We start from the raw sequence: 13841 nt of genomic DNA, 5'->3' as shown, positions 1-13841 counted from the left end.
TTGCGTATTCCTTCTCCTGCTGGAGGGGAGTATATGGTGCGATTCTTGTTGGCCGTTCAAGGTCAGCTTCTGAATAGCAATGCTCACCGCTTCCGTTATTAAGAGGCGACCGTAGTTGTCTTCTCTGTGCACGACCTGGGTGCCTTCTATGAGCTCTTGTAGAGATGGCTTCCTGTCGTGAACATCTATGTAATGTTGATGGATGGCCCCTTGATTTCTATGAGCCAGCAGACGTCTCCGAAGGGTCGTTGTAGTGTTCCGATGTAGTTTTGGCTGTGAGGTTTACACACCTCCTCTGGACAAGAAAATTTGTAAACTACATTCGTGCACATCTTCGGTCCCCCCGGAGCGGTGTTGTTCTTCATTATTACGGTTGCTACAAGGTTGGGCTTACTATATATCCTGAGGCTTATTTTATGGTAAGGGGTTTTTGGGGTTACGCCTCTGTTTATCCCGCGTAGTGTGCAGCAATCCTCCTTCTATGCAGACCCATAATGTACACGATGGTAAATAATCAAGTTCTCCTCGTTTTTCGTCATCGTGTTGGGTTGGAGAAATTCGTCCATTTTCTTTTTTATTGCTACTTCGATAATTTGATCTGCATAGGTGTTGTTTGTCAGCAGTTGGCGAATTCGATTGAGTTCGTTATGTATGTCTCTCCATGATGAGCTGTGTGTGAAGGCTCTGTTGACATACGCACTCACGACAGACTTTTTGTATGCGTCCGGGCATTCCCTGTGTGCGTTCAAGCAACGGCCAGCGTTCGTTGCTTTCATATAAACTGTCGTCTTAAACTGTCCTTCTTGTTGTTTTACCAGGACATCAAGAAATGGCAAAGTCTTCTGCTGGCTGTGCTCTGTGGTGAAGTTGAGCACTGAGTTTCTTTTCAGAGCATCTGCTAGTTTTCTGGCATCGTCAGGTTCTTTTATTGTGACGAATATATCGTCGATGTACCGCCCATAAATCCTAGGTTTTTGATGTTCTCTAAAGGGCCTTTCTTTGACGGTGGCCATGTACATATTTGCAAAGAGGACCCCTAGTGGGAATCCCATAGCGACTCCGTCTACTTGTCGAAATAATTCACCCTTATGAGAGAGGAAAGGGGCTTCTGTAGTACTAGCTTTCAGCATATCTCGGAGGACATCTTCGGAAATGGGCAGCGGGTTCTTCTCGGACCTGTATACACGATCAGAATGATGTCGATCGTTTCTTCGACGGGAACGTTCGTAAACAAACTCTCAATGTCGAGTGAGGCAATGTCGTCTTCTGGTCCTTTTTCCCGTAGGAGATCAATAAACTCCACCGCTGATTTCAGTGAATATGCACCGGGTATGTAAGGTACCAGCAAATCATTCAGGACCTTCGCTATCCTATAGGTTGGGGATGTCATCTGAGAGATGATGGGCCTTAGGGGGTTGCCTGCCTTGTGCGTTTTCACTGTTCCATAGCAGTAACCGGGCCCATAGTCTCCTTTTACCTTAGGGAATTTTACGACGTCTTGCTGATTGCTGGCCCTAGTCACAGCCTCGACACTTTCTTTCTGATGTCCTCTGTGGGGTCTTTTGTTAAACGTTGGAATTTGGAAGTGTCCAGGAGGATCCTATCCATCTTTTCAAAATTATCACTTTTCTTCATCACTATGTACACTGATGATTGCTACATAGTTCTTTAGCGGCTTCCGTCATCTCCTTGGTGATTAATTGGCTTCGGAAATGTCCTCTCTGTCTTCCTGCTTCTCCAACAAGTTCATCAAAGACGGTAGGTGTTAGTTCTAGCTTACCATCATCTCGGAGTTGTAAAAGTCGATCTATAAGGGCCTCCATTTCTATTCTCTTGGCTTCAGTGTGTGGTTTCTTGGCATAGTGGCACTGCAGACCCAGGTTCAGGAGGGACCTTTGATGGGGGCTAAGGTCGATTCCAGCCAGGTTGATTAAGCCATCTTTGTGTTCCTCACTTCTCACGGGGCCCCCATGAAGGATGAGTAGCTTCTTGTTGTGCCTCGTTGTCACCACCTGTCTGTATATCCTCTCCTCTAACTCAAGCAGGTCACGTGCTTTTTGTTGGTCATTTAGTGGGCTGTTAATGCAGAAATCTTCCCAACGTTTTCTCTTCTCAACTTCAAGTTGCTGGATTCTTGCTGCGGATTCTTCTATACGGTGTCAGAGTATCTTCTCTACCTCCCTCGATCGTGTCCATGCCCGGCCACTTCTTCCAATACTATTAGGGCATAGTTTTTCTCTAATACAATTTTCGTTAAAAGCAATTGCTTTAGTGGCATCAATAAGTTTCTTGCAAGTTCTTCATACCGACAAATTTTTTTCCAATTCTCGTTTGTCAATTTCTGGTGAAAAATACGCAGACTTCTTTCTTCCATTTATTGAATTTTGTCACGACAGCAGTTTCGCCTTATGGCATTATCAAGCGACTACTGACTTACAATCTGACCTTTCGGCCTATTTATTTTTTCATCGTGTGGAGGTATGACCTTGAGGTATGGTACTGGTTAGTCTAGGGATTAACAGCTTAAGGGTATTGTTTTGGATACGAAGAACATAAGGACATATGTACTGTGACAATAAGAGTGAAAGTTTAAACAGTGGTTAAATAAATATTCAAAATACAATGCCATGTGCTAGAGTTTCCTTATATGTATGTTTAAAGTTTAATATCTTACATGTTGGTTTTAGATAAAAATGACAAAATTACATACAGGAATGAAAATGAATATAGAAATCTAAATACAGGAATAAAAATATATGAATATATTTTATAGCATGCATAAAGGTACAAGAGATAATTTCTGTTTATACATAAATGTGTATGATTTCAATTTGAGTGAGTGAGCATGTGTGTGTGTGTCCAAATGGTCTACGTTGGTTAACGGCTGCTGATTCGTGTTGGGCGGGGTCTCAGCGACCTGAGCAAGGATGTTACTTGACTTTCGCTGACGCTGGGTCTTCTCATGTCTTCCAAGGGGCGCGATGTTCTCGGTGGATTGGGGCGCGCTGTCTGGTCCCTGTTGGCTTGCATATTCCTTCTCCTGCTGGAGGGGAGTATATGGTCCGATTCTTGTTGGACGTTCAAGGTCGGCTTCTGTATAGCGATGCTCACTGCTTCCGTTATTAAGAGACGACCGTAGTTGTCTTCTCTGTGCACGACCTGGGTGCCTTCTATGAGCTCTTGTAGAGATGGCTTCCTGTCGTGAACATCTATGTAATGTTGATGGATGGCCCCTTGATTTCTATGAGCCAGCAGACGTCTCCGAAGGGTCGTTGTAGTGTGACCGATGTAGTTTTGGCTGTGAGGTTTACACACCTCCTCTGGACAAGTAAATTTGTAAACTACATTTGTGCACATCTCCTTCGGTCCCACTGGAGCGGTGCTGTTCTTCATTATTAAGGCTGCTACAAGGTTGGGCTTACTATATATCCTGAGGCTTATTTTATGGTAAGGGGCTTTTGGGGTTACGCCTCTGTTTATCCCGCGTAGTGTGCAGCAATCCTCCTTGTATGCAGACCCATAATGTACACAATGGTAAATAATCAAGTTCTCCTCGTTTTTCATCATCGTGTTGGGTTGGTAAAATTCGTCCATTTTCTTTTTTATTGCTGCTTCGATAATTTGATCTGCATAGGTGTTGTTTGTCAGCAGTTGGCGAATTCGATCGAGTTCGTTATGTATGTCTCTCCATGATGAGCTGTGTGTGAAGGCTCTGTTGACATACGCACTCACGACAGACTTTTTGTATGCGTCCGGGCATTCCCTGCGTGCGTTCAAGCAACGGCCAGCGTTCGTTGCTTTCATATAAACTGTCGTCTTAAACTGTCCTTCTTGTTGTTTTACCAGGACATCAAGAAATGGCAAAGTCTTCTGCTGGCTGTGCTCTGTGGTGAAGTTGAGCACTGAGTTTCTTTTCAGAGCATCTGCTAGTTTTCTGGCATCGTCAGGTTCTTTTATTGTGACGAATATATCGGTTATGTACCGCCCATAAATCATAGGTTTTTGATGTTCTCTAAAGGTCCTTTCTTCGATGGTGGCCATGTACATATTTGCAAAGAGGACCCCTAGCGGGGATCCCATGGCGACTCCGTCTACTTGTCGAAATAATTCACCCTGATGAGAGAGGAAAGGGGCTTCTGTAGTACTAGCTCCCAGCATATCTCGGAGGACATCTTCGGAAATGGGCAGCGGGTTCTTCTCGGACCTGTATATACGATCAGGAATGACGTCGATCGTTTCTTCGACCGGAACATTCGTAAACAAACTCTCAACGTCGAGTGAGGCAATGTCGTCTTCTGGTCCTTTTTCCCGTAGGAGATCTATAAACTCCACCGCTGATTTTAGTGAATATGCACCGGGTATGTAAGGTACCAGCAAATCATTCAGGACCTTCGCTATCCTATAGGTTGGGGATGTTATCTGAGAGATGAAAAGAAACTCAGTGCTCAACTTCACCACAGAGCACAGCCAGCAGAAGACTTTGCCATTTCTTGATGTACTTGTAAAACAACAAGGAGGACAGTTTAAGACGACTGTTTATACGAAAGCAACGAATGCTGGCCGTTTCTTGAATGCATGCGGGGAATGCCCAGACGCATACAAAAAGTCTGTCGTGAGTGCGTATGTCAACAGAGCCTTCACACACAGCTCATCATGGAGAGACATACATAACGAACTCGATCGAATTCGCCAACTGCTGACAAACAACACCTATGCAGATCAAATTATCGAAGCGGCAATAAAAAAGAAAATGGACGAATTTTACCAACCCAACACGATGATGAAAAACGAGGAGAACTTGATTATTTACCATTGTGTACATTATGGGTCTGCATACAAGGAGGATTGCTGCACACTACGCGGGATAATAAACAGAGGCGTAACCCCAAAAGCCCCTTACCATAAAATAAGCCTCAGGATATATAGTAAGCCCAACCTTGTAGCAGCCTTAATAATGAAGAACAGCACCGCTCCGGGGGGACCGAAGGAGATGTGCACAAATGTAGTTTACAAATTTACTTGTCCAGAGGAGGTGTGTAAACCTCACAGCCAAAACTACATCGGTCACACTACAACGACCCTTCGGAGACGTCTGCTGGCTCATAGAAATCAAGGGGCCATCCATCAACATTACATAGATGTTCACGACAGGAAGCCATCTCTACAAGAGCTCATAGAAGGCACCCAGGTCGTGCACAGAGAAGACTACTAAGGTCGCCTCTTAATAACGGAAGCAGTGAGCATCGCTATTCAGAAGCCGACCTTGAACGTCCAACAAGAATCGCACCATATACTCCCCTCCAGCAGGAGAAGGAATACGCAAGCCAACAGGGACCAGACAGCGCGCCCCAATCCACCGAGAACATCGCGCCCCTTGGAAGACATGAGAAGACCCAGCATCAGCGAAAGTCAAGTAACATCCTTGCTCAGGTCGCTGAGACCCTGCCCAACACGAATCAGCAGCCGTTAACCAACGTAGACCATTTGGACACACACACACACGCTCACTCACTCAAATTGAAATCATACACATTTATGTATAAACAGAAATTATCTCTTGTACCTTTATGCATGCTATAAGATATATACATATATTTTTATTCCTGTATTTAGATTTCTATATTCATTTTCATTCCTGTATGTAATTTTGTCATTTTTATCTAAAACCAACATGTAATATATTAAATTTTAAACATACATATAAGGAAACTCTAGCACATGGCATTGTATTTTGAATATTTATTTAACCACTGTTTAAACTTTCACTCTTATTGTCACAGTACATATGTTCTTATGTTCTTTGTATCCAAAACAATGCCCTTAAGCTGTTAATCCCTAGACTAACCAGTACCCATACCTCAAGGTCATACCTCCCACACGATGAAATAAATAGGCCGAAAGGTCAGATTGTAAGTCAGTAGTCGCTTGATAATGCCATAGCGAAACAGCTGTCGTGACAAAATTCAATAATTGGAAGAAAGAAGTCTGCGTATTTTTCACCATAAATTGACGAACGAAAATCGGAAAAAACTTCGTCGGTATGAAGATACCTGCAAGAAACTTACTGATGCCACTAAAGCAATTGCTTTTAACGAAAATTGTATTAGAGAAAAACTATGCCCTAAAAGTATTGGAAGAAGTGGCCGGGCATGGACACGATCGAGGGAGGTAGAGAAGATACTCTGACACCGTATAGAAGAATCCGCAGCAAGAATCCAGCAACTTGAAGTTGAGAAGAGAAAACGTTGGGAAGATTTCTGCATTAACAGCCCACTAAATGACCAACAAAAAGCACGTGACCTGCTTGAGTTACAGGAGAGGAAATACAGACAGGTGGTGACAACGAGGCACAACAAGAAGCTACACATCCTTCATGGGGGCCCCGTGAGCAGTGAGGAACATAAAGATGGCTTCGTCAACCTGGCTGGAATCGACCTTAGCCCCCATCAAAGGTCCCTCCTGAACCTGGGTCTGCAGTGCCACTATGCCAAGAAACCACACACTGAAGCCAAGAGAATAGAAACGGAGGCCCTTATAGATCGACTTTTACAACTCCGAGATGATGGTAAGCTAGAACTAACACCTACCGTCATTGATGAACATGTTGGAGAAGCAGGACGACAGAGAGGACATTTCCGAAGCCAATTAATCACCAAGGAGATGACGGAAGCCGCTGAAGAACTACGTAGCAACCCAGACATCATCATATGGAAAGATGACAAATCATCAGTGTACATAGTGATGAAGAAAAGTGATATAATTTTGAAAAGATGGATAGGATCCTCCTGGACACTTCCAAATTCCAACGTTTAACAAAAGACCCCACCGAGGACATCAGAAAGAAAGTGTCGAGGCTTGTGACTAGGGCCAACAATCAGCAAGACGTCGTAAAATTCCCTCAGGTAAAAGGAGACTATGGGCCCGGTTACTGCTATGGAACAGTGAAAACGCACAAGGCAGGCAACCCCCTAAGGCCCATCATCTCTCAGATGACATCCCCAACCTATAGGATAGCGAAGGTCCTGAATGATTTGCTGGTACCTTACATACCCGGTGCATATTCACTGAAATCAGCGGTGGAGTTTATTGATCTCCTACAGGAAAAAGGACCAGAAGACGACATTGCCTCACTCTACGTTGAGAGTTTGTTTACGAATGTTCCCGTCGAAGAAACGATCGACGTCATTCTTGATCGTATATACAGGTCCGAGAAGAACCCGCTGCCCATTTCCGAAGATGTCCTCCGAGATATGCTGAAAGCTAGTACTACAGAAGCCCCTTTCCTCTCTCATCAGGGTGAATTATTTCGACAAGTAGACAGAGTCGCCATGGGATCCCCGCTAGGGGTCCTCTTTGCAAATATGTACATGGCCACCATCGAAGAAAGGACCTTTAGAGAACATCAAAAACCTAGGATTTATGGGCGGTACATCGACGATATATTCGTCACAATAAAAGAACCTGACGATGCCAGAAAACTAGCAGATGCTCTGAAAAGAAACTCAGTGCTCAACTTCACCACAGAGCACAGCCAGCAGAAGACTTTGCCATTTCTTGATGTCCTGGTAAAACAACAAGAAGGACAGTTTAAGACGACCGTTTATATGAAAGCAACGAACGTTGGCCGTTGCTTGAACGCACGCGGGGAATGCCTGGATGCATACAAAAAGTCTGTCGTGAGTGCCTATGTCAACAGAGCCTTCACACACAGCTCATCATGGGAGAGGAACAGGACATAATAACGAACTCGATCGAATTCGCCAACTGCTGACAAACAACGGCTATGCAGATCAAATTATCGAAGCAGCAATAAAAAAGAAAATGGAAGAATTTTACCAACCCAACACGATGACGAAAAACGAGGAGAACTTGATTATTTACCATCATGTACATTATGGGTCTGCATACAAGGAGGATTGCTGCACACTACGCGGGATAATAAACAGAGGCGTAACCCCAAAAGCCCCTTACCATAAAATAAGCCTCAGGATATACAGTAAGCCCAACCTTGTAGCAACCGTAATAATGAAGAACAGCATCGCTCCGGGGGGACCGAAGGAGATGTGCACGAATGTAGTTTACAAATTTACTTGTCCAGAGGAGGTGTGTAAACCTCACAGCCAAAACTACATCGGGCACACTACAACGACCCTTCGGAGACGTCTGCTGGCTCATAGAAATCAAGGGGCCATCCATCAACATTACATAGATGTTCACGACAGGAAGCCATCTCTACAAGAGCTCATAGAAGGCACCCAGGTCGTGCACAGAGAAGACAACTTCGGTCGCCTCTTAATAGCGGAAGCGGTGAGCATCGCTATTCAGAAGCCGACCTTGAACGTCCAACAAGAATCGCACCATATACTCCCCTCCAGCAGGAGAAGGAATACGCAAGCCAACAGGGACCAGACAGCGCGCCCCAAATCCACCGAGAACATCGCGCCCCTTGGAAGACATGAGAAGACCCAGCGTCAGCGAAAGTCAAGTAACATCCTTGCCCAGGTCGCTGAGACCCCGCCCAACACGAATTAGCAGCCGTTAACCAACGTAGACCATTTGGACACACACACACACACACACACACGCTCACTCAACAAAATTTAAATCATACACATTTATGTATAAACAGAAATTGTCTCTTGTACCTTTATGCATGCTATAAGATATACATATATTTTTATTCCTGTATTTAGATTTCTATATTCATTTTCATTCCTGTATGTAATTTTGTCATTTTTATTTAAAACCAACATGTAACATATTAAACTTTAAACATACATTTAAGGAAACTCTAGCACATGGCATTGTATTTTGAATATTTATTTAACCACTGTTTAAACTCACTCTTATTGTCATAGTAAATATGTCCTTATGCTCTTTGTATCCAAAACAACGCCCTTAAGCTGTTAATCCCTAGACTAACCAGTACCCATACCTCAAGGTCATACCTCCCACACGATGAAATAAATAGGCCGAAAGGTCAGATTGTAAGTCAGCAGTCGCTTGATAATGCCATAGGCGAAACAGCTGTCGTGACAAAATTCAACAAATGGAAGAAGGAAGTCTGCGAATTTTTCACCAGAAATTGACGAACGAGAATCGGAAAAAACTTCGTTGGTATGAAGATACCTGCAAGAAACTTATTGATGCCACTAAAGCAATTGCTTTTAACGAAAATTGTATTAGAGAAAAACTATGCCCGTAAAGTATATATATTATATATAATATATATATATATATGAATAGCATATATATCAGAAGAGTCAGTATCAACTTTTACCTCTCTTGATGACTCAGTGTCAAAGTCACTGTTTATTGTTATTTCTAAAATAGGCAGAGGTTCGAGACCGATCAGAGATGAAGTACTTATCAGTTATAATTACCCTTAGATGTAAATTATTATTCCCGAGTTATAGTGAACTGGATGTTAAAGCGGACATTTGAGGCTTTAATGTTAGTGAAAAGATGAAAGTCACGCGTGTATAATTACACACACACACACACACACACACACACACACACACACACATATATATATATATATATATATATATATATATATATATATATATATATATATAATATATATAGGTAAATATATATAATATACCTATATATATATATATATATATATATTTATTATATATCTATATATATATATATATATTATATATATATATTATATCTATATATATATATAATATATATAGATATTACATCCTTGCCATATATATATATTATAATATATATATTATATCTTATATATATATATATATTTGTATATACTACAGTATGTATATGCATATATACATGTACATACATATATATATATATATATATATATATGTATGTATGTTGTATGTATTTGTTTTAGATAGATAGGCATAGAGCTCAAAAAAGCTGCCTCAAATGATTTATATATTTCCTCCTGCCTTACTGTTTTCAGAAAGATAACAATATAATGAATTGGTCCTACGTAGCATTATTGCTCAAGGAAAGTTGACCTATCACTGTTTCCTGATTTCTTTTGTTTTTCAGCTATTTTCTTGCACTGCATTTCATACACGAAGACGTTCTTTTTTTCATTGGCCCTAAAAAACTTTTAAGAAATATTGAGGTTTTAAAGTACGTACTCTGGAACAATAAGGCCAGGAGTACTAGAGCCACTCTGTGGCGCGATGTGTGGCGGGGATGTGGCTTGACATAGGTTTTCATTATTCATACGCTGTGGCGGGCATCAGCGACAGTCGCTTGCCACAGGCGCTCGTGTTCTCGGCATAGCTTATAAACAATGGAAACCTACAGGAAGTTACATCCCCACCACACAACAACGCCAGTCTGTGGCGCCACAGAGTGGCACGTGCATGTACCCATGGCCTAAATGCTATGCAAACTTTATAAAGAAAGAACGTTTGGCCTTCACTGTATTGTCGGGCTGAACGCTCAAGACCTCAGAATATTGAAGTTGAGTGGTAGCTAGAATTCACCGAGACCACTGGACAGAGTAGGTATCTGATTAATATCTTTCGCATAATAGTATTTGATCCCTGAAGGAGAATGAGTAAGAGCAAACTATTGCTTCCTCGGGGAGTAAGCCTACAAACTACTTCGTTATTACAAAGACCACTTCACGTTAAGGTAGGACCATAATGTTTACAACTTATTGGTGAGGAGAAAATCTTGCGTCGCTACAAACTACTTCGTTGTTGTTGTTGGGGGAGGGCGGGGAACGGAATTAGGAAAGCCTTACGGGAAAGCCTAAAAAGGGCTGAAAAAGGTGTTTCGCATTGAGTTAAAGATACAGGAATTTTATGATAGGATATTTACGATTTCTCTATTAGAATTAAATTGTAAAAAATAAATAATGAGCATGTTAAACAGTGCAGGAAATTTATTTCTAATAAGATATAGTGTATTTATTCTAAATTTCGTTGGTTAAACAACTCTATTTGACGACAGATTTTAGCATGTTTTAATTTATTTAGTTTACTGAATTTAGAGGGTTTTTTTGTTCAATTATTTTGTGTTTCCATTAATAATTGAAAGTATATGAACGTGTTTAATTTGTCCCCTTTTTATCTGATCCTTGTTGTCAGTATGGGTAATACTAAGTATGAGTATTTATTACAAAGACCACTTCACGTTAAGATAGGACCATAATGTTCACAACTTATTGGTGAGGAGTAAATCTTGCGTCCCGAGTAAGCTGGGGGTCGGATCACGCTGTGTTTAACCTGCATCATGCTATGTATATCACCGGTGCGCATACTTGTTTGCGTAAGTTTCATTTTCTTGTTTTCGCAAACTGCCAAGGTCCTCATCATGAAAGAGAGATGTAGCCTGATCGGGAGTTGGATCAGAAGTGTCGGATGCCTAAACATTAGCTTCTTGATATCATCTGAACTTGTCAAGGAGATTTGCAAATCGATTAGGGCGCAGCAACCGCGAGCTGAATGAAGGCGAAACGGATTCTTTGTTCTGGGAAGGAGTCTTTAGAGCAACGTCCTTTTCTAGGTGAGGTTGACGAGAGCCCTTGGGCAGAACTTACTGCTGAAGCAGGGAAAACTGAGATGCTGATTTAACGGCATCTTGTGAATGAACTTTGATACACGACAGAAACAAGTAAAAACTGCGCCGAACTTCGGCACAATCGAGTTTCCTGCACAGCAGAAATTCACGATATCCAGCATCATGGGAGACATGTCACATTGGAGGAGACTGTTATTCATGGTGTTGTTGATAAATATGAACAGGAGGGACAGAAATCTCAAATAACAACGCAGTTATTTCATTTCTCTTTAGGGTTTTACTTGCAGCAACTCTAGCAACCAGAACCTGGGTGTTACTGCTTACGAATTATTTTCATTCCGAAGCCATTCATTATGAAAATTTGGACTTCTGTTTATTAAAACGACGATTCACACATTTTATTTTGTGTAAAAGAAAACTTTTGAGACGTCTGTTTATCTGTCTGTCTGCACTTTTTCTGTCCGCCCTCAAATGTTAAAAACTACCTATGCTAGAAGGCTGCAAATTTGTAAGTTGATCATCCACCCTCCAATCACCGAACATACCAAATTGCAATCCTCTAGCCTCAGTTGCTTTTCTTTTATTCAAGATTAAAGTTAGCCATGATCGTGCGTCTGGCACTGCTATATGTACCAACAACACAGGCCACCACGGGGTGGTTACTGAAAGTTTCAGCAACCGCCCCGTGCTGTATGAAACTCTCAGCCGCGGCCCATGAAACATGAACTCTTGAAAACTTCTCTTAGAAACACGTATCTTAAGAACAGAAATATAAAAGAAAAAGCTGATAAATATTGACCAAACCAAATATCAGACCAGACTTCACAGGAAGAAGAATGTTCAGTTAACAACACATCATGTGCACCAGATTTAGGCCGAGCAGCATAGAATCTCCTTATCATTCTCCACCATTTCCTCAACAACGAACGAATCCAATAACTAGAAAAATTCAATAACCGCTAAAACTGAAAAGGATACATGTAAAATCGTCCAAATATACCCTGGAGATAGAGAAATTTTCTTCACTGGCGGCATAGATCCCCGAATTTCAGATAACGCATTAGCATAGACAATACGCCAGCAACGTTATTAATAGGGATTGCTGAAAGATACAGATATTTTCGGTGCTTCGCCTTCCTTAGCTGTGTCATCTACAATCTGGTATGCTTGCCTTATACTCATATTATTTAAAGAAGAATTAAATTTTTGAAAATTAAAGCATTCGACACTTTCTAGAGTTTGATTGATAGTTGGAACTTGTGCATCATTTCAAACTAGATTTTCAGTTATATTATATATACACACACACACACACACACACACACACACACACACACACACACACACACATATATATATATATATAATATATATATATATATATATATATATATATATGTTACATAAAGAGGGATTTGCTATACAATTGGTAACACATTCCCTCTCTCTCTCCTGTTTCAAAGTCACCTCTGCGCTCATAGCGACAGAACGAGGCACTGATTTGCTAAGACAGCAATCTTGATCACACCACCTCAAAAAGACATGTCAGCATTCACAAGGCTTGTCGCTCGGACCACTCAGTCTCTAGGGAAGTTAAATGATGAGTCTGCATTCCAAGAAACGTCATAGCATATCACATTATATATTATTAATCATAGCAAATCCCTCTTTATGTAACATATATATATATATATTATGTATATATATAGATAATATATAAATAATATATATATAATATATGTGTGTGTTGTGTGGTGTGGTGTGGTGTGTGTGGTGTGTGTGTGTGTGTGTGTGTGTGTGTGTAATATAATATATAACTGAAAATCTAGTTTGAAAACAAATGATGCACAAGTTCCAACTATCAATCAACTCTAGAAAGTGTCGAATGCTTTAATTTTCAAAAATTTAATTCTTCTTTAAATAATATGAGTATAAGGCAAGCATACCAGATTGTAGATGACACAGCTAAGGAAGGCGAAGCACCGAAAATATCTGTATCTTTCAGCAATCCCTATTAATAACGTTGCTGGCGTATTGTCTATGCTAATGCGTTATCTGAAATTCGGGGATCTATGCCGCCAGTGAAGAAAATTTCTCTATCTCCAGGGTATATTTGGACGATTTTACATGTATCCTTTTCAGTTTTAGCGGTTATTGAATTTTTCTAGTTTATTATATATATATATATATACATATATATATATATATATATATATATATATATAATATATATATATATAAGATATTTCGCTCAACCAGGTACTTAATACGCCGTAAGTTTTGGATTGCTGAAAGAGAATGTTAAAAAAACC

The sequence above is a fragment of the Macrobrachium nipponense genome, chromosome 2 (genome assembly GCF_015104395.2).
Source record: "Macrobrachium nipponense isolate FS-2020 chromosome 2, ASM1510439v2, whole genome shotgun sequence".
In the NCBI taxonomy this organism is placed as follows: Eukaryota; Metazoa; Arthropoda; class Malacostraca; order Decapoda; family Palaemonidae; genus Macrobrachium; species Macrobrachium nipponense.
The sequence above is the reverse complement of the archived record's forward strand: the minus strand, read 5'-3'. Positions refer to the sequence as shown.